This window comes from Barbus barbus (assembly GCF_936440315.1).
Source record: "Barbus barbus genome assembly, chromosome: 10".
Lineage (NCBI taxonomy): Eukaryota > Metazoa > Chordata > Actinopteri > Cypriniformes > Cyprinidae > Barbus > Barbus barbus.
In genome coordinates this window covers 11920039-11932121 of record NC_136738.1, presented here as the reverse complement: position 1 = coordinate 11932121, position 12083 = coordinate 11920039, and the positions used below count along the sequence as shown (strand labels likewise).

At 36.2% G+C, this 12083-nt stretch overlaps 1 long non-coding RNA gene across 1 annotated transcript in view; it reads left to right on the top strand.

Annotated features, from left to right (window-relative positions):
• Positions 1–6677, top strand: part of LOC306876556 — a 31311-nt gene extending 24634 nt beyond the window's left edge. Inside the window, exons 2-6 of the long non-coding RNA XR_013784839.1 lie at positions 2216–2378; positions 2475–2585; positions 2934–2968; positions 3068–3179; positions 5059–6677. This is a non-coding gene — a long non-coding RNA (uncharacterized lncRNA). The remainder of the gene's footprint in view (positions 1–2215; positions 2379–2474; positions 2586–2933; positions 2969–3067; positions 3180–5058) is intronic.
• The last annotated feature ends 5406 nt before the right edge of the window (positions 6678–12083 follow it).

The window sequence follows — 12083 nt, the reverse complement described above, 5'->3', positions numbered from 1 at the left end:
AAAAAACCCTGAAAATCACTGATTATTTTATTTGTATCTTTACTCTATTGTATTTTTATTTGTGCTGTTGCTTGTAGTTAAAGGTCTGCTTTTATTTGTGTACACTCACAATGAAAACAAAACAGATTTTATATATATAACATGTAATAATATTTAGCATTTTCACATAAAAATAAAAGAAACTGAGCAAAGTAGATGTCTTTTTTTTCCCTGTTGTACCGAAATTGTATCGAACCGTGACCCCCGAACCGAGGTACGTACCGAACCGTGACATCTGTTTACCGTGCCACCCCTAGTTAATATGTTCTTTTGTTTTCATCTTGCTTCTCTGCAATTAGATAACTGGGACATTTTAGGACTTTTAACACAATTAAAAGCCCTACAAATAGAGGGCCTACTCCTCAAATGTAACCACTGAAAAAAAACTTCTACGTTACTGTACTTAAGTATCTGTACTTTACTGGAGTAGTTTTATTTTGAGTAACTTTTACTTTTACTTCACTACATTCCAAAGCATAAGATCGTACTTTTTACTTCACTACATTTCATAAAACATATTGTTACTCCTTATAATATATCACAAGCTCCGAGACGCAGAAGCCGTGTCACGAACAAACTGATTCTTTTCAATTAACCTGTTAAATCTGTTTGCAAATCTTAACAAACGATTCATCCACGAATCGGAATGATCCCATTGCAGCTGTTCTCGAGTCGAAAACTCACTGATTCAAATGATCCGTTTAGAGCGAGTCTTCAGTGAACTGAACTGACAAGTACCGGGAGATCTTGTGTGCACGCGCACTCGACTGATGCTGCGAAAAGTTACTAATGTCAAATTTTAGGATTAATTATTGTAACTGAAAATCATGTTTAGGTCAAAACTGACAGTTGTTTGTGAACTAAATCTGCTGCAAAGGGTGATCTATTTAAGCCCACTGAAATGCTTGAATGCAGACAGATCAATGTCAGTGTCTCTATGTTTTAGAAATGTTAAAATAACACAGATTAAATAAAATAACTGATGCACGTTCATATTCCCCGCTGCTGTAACGTTAGCACTTTTATTAAAATGCTACGCATCTAGCCCTATGTTTTATATTGTTTATCAACAGTATACATTTTTATATAGTTTAGATCATCTAGCCGAGTTGACACATTTTCAGTATGGTTATGAATAAACATCCATATAAGTAAATATTGTTAGCTGATGCTAACTGTCTAGCTAACAAGCTTGCTGGTGCTAAGTTGAGGAAATTTTTAGATATAAAGTCCAAATATTTTTATTCAACCACCTAGATAGATTGTATCCGAGGGAAAAATAAAGGATGTGACGTTCAGAACATGGTAAATACAGTAATTATCAAAGTGGGAAGTGATGCCCTCTGGGGGCATTTGGCCAGGGGTGTTTTTACACCACAGACAAGGTTTGAGAAGAAAAAAATCATTATGAAATTATAGTTATATTTCCTTAAAATGCCTAATTCTCATGTCATATATAACTGTGACGTTCTGCTAAACAACAAGTTTTTAACACTTTTTTTTCTTACTGGTGAAAATTAGATGGTCAGATCTGTTTTCTCTCGGGTACATCGCAGTGTAAGCTTCACAGTGAACATTACTACATCACTCTTTGCCCAGAGCCCGTGCTACCTGTGCTCAAAATTAACCCAACCAATTCTGTATTATTATCTTGGCCACAAAATAAACAGAATTGTTAAGATCAGTGGTGTAGTGGAGGGTATAAGATACACTAAGTGCTAGAGGCTGGACGAATAGTTGAGGTGTATGCTATCAGTTTTGAATCCACCTAATCAAATCAATCCGAGTCTCTACCATTCGATTCCATAAAAGCTAAATAAAATAAGAGTTAATTCTTACACTGGAATGACATGAAGAAACAGAACAAATCGAGACAGACTAAATCCAGAAGAACTGTGGCCACAATCTCCAAGATGCTTAAAGAGACCTACATTCTGAGGACACCTGAGACTTAAATTACATCTTGTAAAAAAATGGGTATAATAGGTCCTTATATTCAGATCACTGGGTTAACTGTTTTGAGAACAGTAATCAGAGTTTGATCAGAGCAATGTGTCAAATTGATTGAGGAAAAACTGTCAACGCAGTGAAGAGGTAGAAATGGAGTGATTAAATCTATAGGAAGTACTTTTTGTTGTTCAGTAATGAGAATATGGTTGTTGGATTCTACTTTCAGATAATTGAGAAGGCAACTTTCTTCTTTACTAAAAGCATGTCTAGCAAGTGCGTTCCCCCTGCCAGAAACAATGTTGGGACTGATGTCTACCACATAGGTGTAGAGGCACCAACTGTACAGTTTACTGCCAGATTAGTTACACCACCTGTACAGTACACCACTTGTAAGTATCACTCTGAAAGCTTGATACCACATACTACATTGTGGATTTCTGTAGTCACTATTTATAACTGAATTGTTTCTCATTCTCTACCTGCAGGTGACGATGTCTGGATCATTATTTGGTTATATGCGTTGATAGTGGGGGGTCTGGTTGGTGTATTCATATGGGTGTACTTCATGTTTTTCGAATGACCAGCAGAGCATCAAGGTAAGTATCAAAACATGTAACACCATTTTAACACTTGAGCCTCACTGAGACATTTTCCACAATTTACACAGTCTTTTTTACTGCTCTGCTTCCGTCATTCCATCACCTTTTGAAATTTTATATTATTAGCATTTCTTAAGTTAATTGCCTGCTTAAGAATAATCACTTTGTTGAATTTCTCATTTGTAAGTCCCTTTGGATAAGTGAAAAAAAATAAAGGAAAATAAATGATTAATTTAATTTAAAATATTAGTTCAACCAAAAAAATAAGGAATTGTGCAGTGGTGTTATCAGAGACCCTGTCTGGATAGATGATGAACTGATGCATGTGCTCTGGATCTTTCACAGAAACAGTAACGCAGACGGCCCGTCACCACTGTTCAGTCAGTTCAACCTAATACAGTTCTACCTAATTAAATATTATGTCATTGTAAAAAATATTATGTCATAACTGAATTGTTCCTCATTCTCTATACCTGCAGGTGACGATGGCTACGTCATGATTTGGTTTTTATGCATTGTTTGTGGTGGGTCTGGTTGGTGTGTTTGTATGGCTGTACTTAATAATGTTCGAATGACCAGCTAAGCATCAAGGTAAGTATCAAAACATGTAACACCATTTTAACACTTGAACCTCACTGAGACATTTTCCACAATTCAAACAGTCTTTTTTTACTGCTCTGCTTCTGTCATTCCATCACCTTTTGAAATGTTATATTATTAGCATTTCTTAAGTTAACTGCCTTCTTAAGAATAATCACTTTGTTTAATTTCTCATTTGTAAGTCCCTTTGGATAAGTGTCTGCTAAATTAATAATACTATAAAAGAAAGTTGGGACTTTTTGTACAATGCAATAAAATAGTAAAATTTGAAAGACAATTACAAATAGCATACTCTGACTAAAGTACAAAGAAAAGGTTTCTAAATTGTGTTTTCACTGACAAACCTAATTTTATTTTGTAAATAATAACAAACTTTAAATTTGATGGCTGCAACACACTCCAAAAAAATTGGGACAGAGGCATGTTTAACACACTTTTCTTTTAATAACATGACAGGTCTGCAGGCCAGTCATGTAGATCATGTCTATGAAACCACACTGCTGTAGCACATGCAGAATGAGACCTGACATTGTCTTGATCTAATAGCCATGGTCAAGTCAAATTTAAATTAAAGTGAAAAAAAATAAAGGAAAATAAATGATTAATTTAAATTTCAAATACAGGTGCATCTCAATAAATTAGAATGTCGTGGAAAAGTTCATTTATTTCAGTAATTCAACTCAAATTGTGAAACTCGTGTATTAAATAAATTCAATGTACACAGACTGAAGTAGTTTAAGTCTTTGGTTCTTTTAATTGTGATGATTTAGGCTCACATTTAACAAAAACCCACCAATTCACTATCTCAACAAATTAGAATACTTCATAAGACTAATACAAAAAACATTTTTAGTGAATTGTTGCCCTTCTGGAAAGTATATTAATTCACTGTATATGAACTCAATACTTGGTTGGGGCTCCTTTTGCTTTAATTACTGCATCAATTCTGCGTGGCATGGAGGCAATCAGCCTGTGGCACTGCTGAGGTGGTATGGAAGCCCAGGTTGCTTTGACAGCGGCCTTCAGGTCATCTGCATTGTTGGGTCTGGTGTCTCTCATCTTCCTCTTGACAAAACCCCATGGATTCTCTCTGGGGTTCAGGTCAGGTGAGTTTGCTAGTCAATCAAGCACAGTAACACCATGGTCACTGAACCAGCTTTTGGTACCTTTGGCAGTGTGGGCAGGTGCCAAGTCCTGCTGGAAAATGAAATCAGCATCTCCATAAAGCTTGTCAGCAGAAGGAAGCATGAAGTGCTCTAACATTTCCTGGTAGATGGCTGCAAAACACAGTGGACCAACACCAGCAGATGACATGGCAGCCCAAATCATCACTGACTGTGGAAACTTCACACTGGACTTCAAGCAACATTGATTATGTGCCTCTCCACTCTTCCTCCAGACTCTGGGACCTTGATTTACAAATTAAATTCATCCTTCCAGTCAACTTTGCATTTAATTACCCTCTTTGTGGAGGGCGTCAATGTTCGTCTTCTGGATCATTGCAAGTCAGCAGTCCTCTCCATTATTGTGGTTTCAAAGAACAAGAGATACCCGGAATTTATACTGTAGAGATGGTCATTAATTGAAACTCAAATGTAAATATTCTAATATTTTGAGATACTGATTTTTGACTTCATGAGCTATAAGCTCTAATCATCAAAATTAAAACAAAAAAACTTTTGAAATATATGAAAGTTTCACTTTTTGAAATAACTTACAAGAAAAAATTTACTTTTTCACGACATTCTAATTTATTGAGATGCACCTGTATTAGTTTAACCAAAAAAAATAAGGAATTGTGCAGTGGTGTTATCAGAGACCCTGTCTGGATAGATGATGAACTGATGCATGTGCTCTGGATCTTTCACAGAAACCGTAACGCAGACGGCCCGTCACCACTGTTCAGCCTATTATTTTCAGTTTCTAAAGAGCCCAAACATGTTGTGTTGTTTGAAGCTGCTTTGTGAAATTCACTGTTTGAGATTGTCATTTGACCCAGTAAAATCCAATATACATACATTTTGTCTTGTAAAGCCTATTTTTTTGCTGTTTGCAACAAGCCCAACACATTGCTGCATGTTATTCAGAGTTTGAAAGAGCAAAGTTCAAATTGTCCTCATTTAGGCATTCAAAATCAAGGGCTTATTTTGAAATTACCTGTACAGAAATAATTCTCCTTTGGCAAAACCTAAAGCTATGTTCACATGTTTTGAAGAGTAATAACATGGATGTCTTATGGATATCTTGTATGATGGATGGATGCACTTTTTGGGCTAATATGAACTTTTGTAAATGCTGTGATACATGTGATGCCCAGATACTATTATTTCCTTCTCACATTGCTGATTACACCATTATCTCATTCTGTATATGTATCATTGTATTCCTTGACCATCAAAACACAGGGATAGACATCACCTTTTCTGTGTTATGTTTGGTTCAGGAGATTCGTATGGACTTCATATCGTAGTGGTGGAAAGTAAAATGGTCACCATGGCACAAGGTGTTTTTGCTATGGCTCCAGCTCTGAAAATGTTTAGGGCCACAAACTACACAAGTGTAACAAGTTTCATGCTTTTATGAAAAAGTGAACATTATTTTCAATATTACCTGGACTAATACAAATCATCTTGTTTACTTTACAACACGGCCATATCTAATTTTTCATCATCTAAAAGAGAGTCTGGAGTGATGCTTAATGCACAATCACACCACTACCCCAGAGTTTAGTTGATCAAGGGCCTTGCAAGTGTCAAATCTGTATTCTGACATTGTGACTGAGGAGTGAAGTTTACAAATGCTTCAAGAGTTTAAACTGAATACCATGACTAAAATACTGCACTATTAGTAGCTTTATTTATTTTAAATAACTGTAAAAGGAAATTCTCATGCAAAACTATTCAGGAAACAAAAAATGTTAGCTAGGTTGCCAGTATACCTTCACTTGAAAGCAACATGAATTGCTTTTTCAAATGTAAGGCTTTGAAGAGATTCTAGATGTTTGATTAAACTGACAAGTCTACACCTGTATTTGACACAGCCATCTAGTTTGCACTTGTTCATCAAGTGTGATATTGTTTTTATGTATGTTTTTATTTTATTTATATTGATACATTTATATCTTTTTAGCCTTTTCAGTGCTTTTTAAAGCTTGTTAAAAGGATAAATATTTAAATAGTCATTTTCTCATCCTCAAGTTGTTCCAAACCAAAACGATTTTCTTCATTGTCACTAACATGCCCTTTTGTTGTTCCATGGAAGAAAGAGATTGTATGAGCCCCAGTGCAAAACTGATGTCGTCCTTTCCACCCCCACAGCTTGCAAGAACAATATTAAATACACAGCTGAATAATAAAAAAAAAAGTTTTACAAGAAAGATATTTCAGTTCTACTTCAAAATGTCATGTTTAATTCAATTTGATACTTCTCATCTTGTAATTATTTGTGAAATTTACTATCCATTTCTAAGTAAAAAATATATTTCAAAGGAAACTCTACACTACTTTTTTCTGTATAAATTAAAATATAGCATTGCACTTTCGTTTACAATCTTGACCAAGCTGGTGTTCAAGGCATCATCATAGTTTAGCAGTTTATAAATTGCACTACTCAGCTGTGTGCACTAGAGGGGGGTCAGAGTGTAAACAGTTAGTTCAGTACATTCTTTTTAACCCTCTGATGGTTTAAATCTCTGCACATTTTCAATGTGTCAGTGTCACCAATTTATTTTTGTGGTGGTACTGCATTTTGGATGATTTTATTTTACAAATGATAAGAGAACAGTTTTTATAGTCTCAAAAATGTGTTCCTCTATGTGTGTGTGTGTGTGTTGTGAGCAATATAATTTAGCATTGTGGATGTTTTTTGCATTGGTGGAAGTGTGCCACTTTATTTGTGCCATTTCTGTCGATGTGTTCTGCGTTGTTTCTGATTTTGATGATGAATTTTGTCTATTTTGATTGCGGGGTGACCCCGAAAGCCACGAGTCTCACAAATTTTGTCACGCTAACATAAAATCAGATATCATTCCAATTTTTTTTTTTTTTTTTGTAGATCTAGAAAGTGTTGAGAGCCGTAGAAGGTTTCATACCATTTGGACAAAGGGAACATTTTTTAAAAATTGAGCAAAAGTCATTTGGGGTAAAAAAGACCCCGTAAACAATCAGAGGGTATGAATCCACTGAAATAGAACACTTGGTGTTTTCTGCAACTTTTTTAATAAGAGTACAGTGGAAGACGTAATAATAATATAAAATAATAAAAACAACAATGAAGATGAACAACTTACAGTACAAAATTGGAATTTTTTTTCACCGGGCTGTGATGCCACGTGCATATCCCCGCTATAATGGAAGAATGTTAGTGGTAGGAGCGATTTGTCAGCTGATCCCAGCACTATGCCTACATGGCCTGACTGAACTATCGCTGTGCTTGATTTGGGTGAATGGTTTGTTAAAGCCCACTCATTCACCCGTGCACAGCCTCCTGTTTTTAAAAGTGCATGAAATGTGTTTGTAGCAGCAGACTGAGGAAGCCTTGGTAGACACACATTAGAGAACCTGGCCTACTCGTCCAGCCATTCCAGATCCAGGCCCTCCCCTCTGAAAGACTTTCTTTTCACACCATAGTCAAATTTCAGCTGTGTGTCCACGCTGATGTCCTGCAGTGCCTTGAAGAGGACAACAACCTTGTCCTCACCATTCACCTTCAGCACACAGTGAAAGGGTTTCAGATTTGGCATCTTAGAAGAATGGTTAATCCTTTTTCCAATCGTGTCTGCGTCAGGGTGGCACTCACACGGGAAGGTCTGAGCATAGATGCACAGGTCTCTCTGTCCAGCTTTAAAAAAGAACAGGAAGCCTGCCTCGTCGTGGATGTCCTGCATCATGGCTCTCCCTTCGACAGCTGTGATTACCTTCACATGATAATCACAAACAATGTCACCCTTGGAAAATCGTCTGGTTGCAACCACTCCTGCGATCAAAAGTGAAATAAGGCTTTTATTTAGACCTGAACATTACATGTTTAATTGTAAATTTTGCTGCAGCTTCTAAATCACAAAAAGAAAAAAGAAAGAAAGAAAGAAAAATATGAAGATGATCAAACCTAGTCCTTGCTCAGGACCAAAGTCCTTAATGACAAGGCCCTTCCAGGTCTGCTCTGAGACACACTTGATGAGAGATTCATCCGTCTCAATGGTGGTCTTGGAAGCTGGCTTCCACATCCTGACAATATCTTCGGGCTTAGGATGATTGGCTGTCCACCCTTGCTGTGCAATCATCCTGGCCGCCTTTGCAGCTGAAGGCTTCCGGTGTGTGAATTGTGCTGAAAGAGAGAAAGAAAAATCACCATCACATTCAAGGTAAGCCCAGGTTTGAGTGAATGACTGTCGTCAGTGTTGTGTTACTTACACAGCAGATATTCCTGTCTTTGGTCAAACTGAGTGTTTCGCCACTTATCATAAAACAAGCGGCCTCTGGGAAACCCAGCACTGACCCGCTGTCTTTTGGTCGGTGGCTGACCATCACAAGACACAGGAAAACTTGACAGGAATGCAGAGAAGTCAGAAGAGGTGGTGGCAGCACTTTGGCTCTCATCATCTGAAGTAAATCTGTAAAAAAATAAGGTTAAAAGTTAATGAAAATGAGAGAAAAGGATCTCCCCAGCATGTCAGCAAAACAGAAGAGTTTTTATATATATATATATTTTTTAAATGTATAAAAAATAATAATTGTATTAACATTAGGTCAACAAAAAAGAAGAGTTTCTATTTATTCGTTTATTATGAAAGTCTGGCACTAATTTGATGGCTGTATCTTATTCATATTCTTTAACAAAATATTTAAACACTATGTAACAAAGCAATTGGTTTAACAATTTTACAGACAAGCTCAAAGAAAATGAGGCTGAGTTGTATTGAAAGAAACATAATTAAATAATATTGAAATAAATAACAATGTAATAAATGAGACCCACCCTGCCAAAGAGTCCAGCAGCACAGCCGTCTCCACAACGTCCTGAGGCTGGGGCTTTCTGTAATGTTGCTGCAGCATATAATCAGATATGGCATCTTGCTGGTGGGCTGGGAGAGTTTTTGCAGAGACCTGAACAGCCTTCCGCACAACCGAGCTCTTGACCAGGGGTAGCTTAAACCTGAAGTGAGGAAAAGGAAAATGTTAATTATGAAAGGGCTGTGACTGATACTATAATTTGAACAACATTTGTAGGCGTGTACATTTCATGGAGGCGTTCCATGTCTTTTGAAATGCTGGTAAGTGCCTCTCCAAATGAAGTGATGAAAAAATAACTGCAGGGATTTTCAGGCCGAATGTTTTCCGGCCTAATCTGTCTGAAGTACATCTGAAACCACTGTGGACATAGGAAAGACCATTATAGACTATGAATGTGTTTCCACATCATTTCTTATTGCATGTTGTCTTTTAATTTTTCCTAGAGCTACAAACTCTTTCTGCCTGAGAGCTTGGTGAACCATTCGCACCCCTGACCCCCAAACCTCACTGCCCATCCCCCACTGCAGGTGAGAGAACAAAGACACTCAGCTGGATTACACACACACAGCATAGTATGCCTGACATTTTAGATAGAGTTTTAAGACACAACTTAGTTACATATTAATAGAAAAATGATAGCAAGCAACATTATTTTAAAAGTATATATAATAATAATAATAAGAATTGACCTTACTGCTTCCTCTTTGGCTGTTAAGGCAAATTAAGCTGTCTGCTGCCTCTTTGACTGTGGCTGTGAAAGCCAGTCAGAATCCTGCCACCATGATGAATCCTGCCCACCCACTCTGCATCCTGGAAAACATTGAAATTATGTCATTTCATAATGCAAAATACATCACAGCATATCACAAGTGCTGATTTACTAAAACAGAATAACTTGCTGTGAAGCCTTTCACTGTTCCTGTGCTCTGGTGGTGACGGTAAAGCAGGAGGGCCTCACAGTAATAGCGATACAGCACCTTTTCACTGCCAGAGACCACAACGCCTGTCTGTAGGTTCTTGAAGATCCTCAGGAACTCAGCCTTGCCAGCTCTCAAAACATTTTGCCAGTCTGTTTTGCTGGAAAGAGTGGCAGTTGTGGTGGCCTCTGCATGGCCCAAGACCAGTTCTGATTCTTCAGGCTGGTTCTTGATGAAAAAAACCACGCTGAAGCAGCTCTTTCACCATGTTCAGACGACAGCTTGGATCAGGCAGGATCTCACAAAGCTTGTTGTAGTCCCAGGTCCTGCCAGTGAGCACCCAGCCCCTGTTTGATGCTTTTGCTTTTTTCAGCTCTTCACCTCTTTCAGCTTGTGTGCTTTTCTTCATACAGACTCTGGCCAGGTGAACCGAAAGCATTTCCTGTGGCTTCAGGCACAGCAAACAGTAGATAATGCTGCGTTCAGGAGACCTGTAAGAAACACATTCATGAAGCCAAAAACAGCTTAAAACAGTTTACACAATTATAAATTAATTAAACAAAAAAACAATTAAAATTAAATTATTTATAAATTAATTAAATAAAAAAAAACAAAATTCTTACTTATTCTGAGCTTTTTCTGCCATAGTCAAAGCAAAGGAGTATCCAATACCTGAATGTAAAAATGTTCTGCAGCAACACAGAGTGTAAGAGCCTTGTTTTGGGTCCTGTATTTGTCAGTTTATGCCAGGGTGAGTGGCCTCAGCTCACCTGGTGTGATGTCATGGAAGCTGAGCCAATAAGCAATAAAAACGAATTTTAATCAATACTTTCTTTGAAAAGAAAAAAGCAAAAACATCTTAAATTTAATTTGTATCAAAAAGCTTTTCTTATTTTTTTCATTTAGTGTAAATCAAATGTAGTATGTGAGTAAAAAGTAAGTTTAAATTAAAAATGTATCTTATTTTTTATCTTATTTTAAATTACACTTATAATTATTATCTTTATATAACATATACACACACAAACACATTGTAATTTATAATTAAATATATATATATATATTATATTCTTATAAGTATATAATGAATCAGAAATTGTGTGTCTGTGTGTGTGTAATATTTCAGTACAGTGCAATATATAGGAATAATTGTATTAAAAATAGGTCAGCAAAAAAGAAGAGTTTTTATTTTAATTTAATTAAAAAAAAAATGTTGATAAAAGTCTGGCAATAATTTGAAAGAGCTTAGTCATTCTGTTGATGTGATATTAAATTGGGCTATTAGCAGCAATACATGGCCAATATAACCCTAACAGCCATTAACAGTCCACCTGAGAATTAGCAATACGTAAAAACAATAACCTGCCAACGAGACTATTGATATGCTATTTTCTTACTATGTGTAAGTTGTTGTTGTTCTAAAACGTGTGTTTGGCTCATTGCTGATGTCTGTATAGGTTGTTTATTCAGTTTCAGTTTCTGAATTTAGTTTTAATACTACATGGAAATGAAATAATCTATATATTTAATTTATTTCTGATATGTGTGGGGTTGTACATACACATGTAGTTGTTTTTTGGTGTTTGGCTTAGTGTTACGTTAGAACCATTATTATACTCTTACCTTTTGTTGTTTCACTATTTTGAATTGTTTTTAGCTTTATTTTTTTCATTTAAATGTTTAGTATTGACATGTTGTATACAGGTAATGTTGTCAATCATCAAAAGTAAGCATTATAACAACAGTTTTATTTTTTTCATTTACTTTCTCATTGTGTAGTTTTATGACTTTCATTTTCCTCTTTCTTATTTATATATTGAAACTATTTATTTACTTATTTTACAAATAAAAATGTAACTAACTCAGTTGTAACAGTGTTTTAAAGTTTGACCTAAAGAGTTTGTTTCACACCTGTTGGGCCATTAACACCTGGGGGTTGGGCTGCTGTAGGATGCTGTGTCCTCATT